Below are 2,500 nucleotides of genomic sequence, written 5' to 3'. Positions count from 1 at the left end.
GTGAAATCCAGGGGGGTTTGCATTGTGTAACGGGTTTAGAGAATCGATTCGCAGCGAGAAAGGCGAACTGTATGGAACGAAAGCGGCCACACGACGTATGACCCACGTTTGCATCGACGAGGCACCGAGGGCCCCGTGTATCCTGACGCTCGGCTCAGGTATCGACCCAAGGAAGGAGTAGCACAACATACGCCACGCACACATATACGACGCAAAAATGGGATTCTTGTGGTTGGTGCGCCGGTTGGAAAGGGTCGGTGGTTGAATTCCATCCGGTTCAACTCCCAACCAACAATGGCTTCGCTCGTCCGCTCGTCCTACCTCCACACAGACGCGTGGCCTCCCGTAGTAGACCACAAATCTGCCAACTCATCTTCACTCGAGGCTCGATTTCGAGAGAGCAGCAGCAGCGGCAATGTAGAGGGTTCTTCTCCACCAGGACCCAATCCCAACGAGCCCACCTTATGTCCTGCCGTCTACCCACTGCGCCAGCTCTATTCCACTGCTTCAGAACACTTCAGGCTAATAAGGACTGTACGCTCCAGGCGCACGAGCTGACCAGCCCCACCCCGGGGGTGGTGGGAGATGGTGCGGGAGACAGGCGCGGGTGCTGGCGCGAGTACAAGAAGATCCAAACGATAGGCGAGCAACAAAAAAAAAGGGCTTGAGAATACACAACAACATACACCGTGGTACTGTGGTGTGCTGCTTACCCTTAATAAATCCGCAGCACTCGTGCCGTATCCTGACAAGTACGTCCTTCCATCATATCTCGATGAGCTTTTGATCTAATTCCTCTTGCGTGCTTCCTGGTCTAGCGCTGCACACCCTTCTTGCACTGCCCATGGGCGCACTCGCACATACACTGACGGACGGTGCCACACACGCGAACGTTTACGCCGATGTCGCGGTCGGTTGGCTGCGTGGCATCATCAGCAGCAGATCATGATCGATTGTTGGGCACGCTAAACACACTTCACCACGTTGTTGGATATGGTAAAGTACCACCGTGTCTCACCACACACGTACACAGGGCACATACACGAAATAATACTCTTGCACTTCACTTCAGGCTCACGTGTGCATGCCAGTTGAATGGCGCGCGATGTGCATTCCTCACCCTTTGCCGTCGTCAACAGCTCACGAAAGGATATCGATTGTTGTTGGCGCAGCAGGCAGCAAGGATCTCCCGGTTCACACTTTCCGCGTGCACACGTACCAGAGTACCAGGAACCCGGAGGAGGGAGGTGTGTGAGCTCAATAGAACCCGGGATCGGCGGAGAAAAACAATAGAACACTAAAACCGCTCATCAGCCGTTGGTATACGTCGGGGTGGGTCAAGTTATCCAGGAACGAACGACACGTGGAACAACGAGAAGATGGTGACAGAAGATGAAGACGAAGAAGGAGAGTCGGTTGTGTCGTGTACCGGGACTTAACGTCTAAAGGATTGCACACGAGCACGGAGGTTATCGGAGGGTATCGGAGAGCTTAATACTGCAGAGACACACGCGTGGACAGTGTATTGTTTCACGGTGGTGTGGTTTCTCCCTCGCTTTATTATTTTTTTTTGTTGTTGTTGGCAGGACGCTAGTGGTGGAGTCGTAGTCGAGGGGTTCGGTATTGCTGCCTGGCCGTTTGCCGTTTTGTTTCTATTGCTTCTCAAGTTGCTGGCTTAAAACTGCTGGCGCCAACGGTGTGCCGGGAATGAATTCGGAATGAAAAGTAAGAAAAAAAGGAGAAATGGAGAAAAAAGAAAGAATTAGACTTTGCGAGAAATCATGCACTGTCTGAGGGAACAATTGTTGCAAGCATATTGTTTACGGAAATGAACTTTGATCTTCAAGGATACGGGTATGTGCTGTCAAAGGGTTTTTCGTAGATCTGTCATTGTTGACTAGTAACCGTCCATCTAGTAGCCATACGAATAACAGCACAACACCCATCATACATCCCCACGAAGCAGCTGTTTACTTTGGCGAATGTCTACTCCCTGGGCCACACCACCTTGAGCCTTGGCACACCTTTCGAGATGGATATTACGGATTTGCGGCCAACACAATCACACTAGCACACAGCATCCATACAGCAAAAGTATGGTTTGGCGACCACTCGGCCTACTACTGGATTCGCGGTGATGGCGATGGCGGAGTGTGCTAGCGCGTGGTCCTTCCGTAACCGGAGTTCGGTTGAGGACACTGTGCTGAGCAGACACAAAGGGGCCACCGTGTATGGGGTGGCTGGAGTGTTTTACCGCCACCGACCGAACGAGAGGCCAAAGCACAAACCAGCGCCGAAGCTTCAACCACGACACAATAACAGCAGCAGCAGCAACAACGAAGCAGCGACGAAGACGCGAAAAAGTCCGAAAGCCCCACTAGGGCCGAGAGGGCCGACACCAAGGCGACCCAGCGAGGATGAGGACGACACCGACGACGACGACAAGGACGAGAATGGGGACGAGGACGATGGAAGGGGTTCGTCGCCGTTACGTAACTCC

The 2,500-nt window shown here is 52.9% G+C and overlaps 1 protein-coding gene across 4 annotated transcripts in view; it reads right to left on the bottom strand.

Moving 5' to 3' along the window:
• LOC126581731 (uncharacterized) overlaps positions 1-2,500 on the bottom strand; it is a 31,698-nt gene that overhangs the window by 27,509 nt on the left and 1,689 nt on the right. For all 4 annotated transcript variants that reach the window (XM_050245588.1, XM_050245590.1, XM_050245591.1 and 1 more), the window contains exon 2: positions 714-1,681. The gene's annotated coding sequence lies outside the window, so the exon portion shown is untranslated. The remainder of the gene's footprint in view (positions 1-713; positions 1,682-2,500) is intronic.

Source organism: Anopheles aquasalis, chromosome 2 (assembly GCF_943734665.1).
Source record: "Anopheles aquasalis chromosome 2, idAnoAquaMG_Q_19, whole genome shotgun sequence".
Classification (NCBI taxonomy): domain Eukaryota; kingdom Metazoa; phylum Arthropoda; class Insecta; order Diptera; family Culicidae; genus Anopheles; species Anopheles aquasalis.
This window is presented reverse-complemented; position numbering and strand designations above follow the sequence as displayed.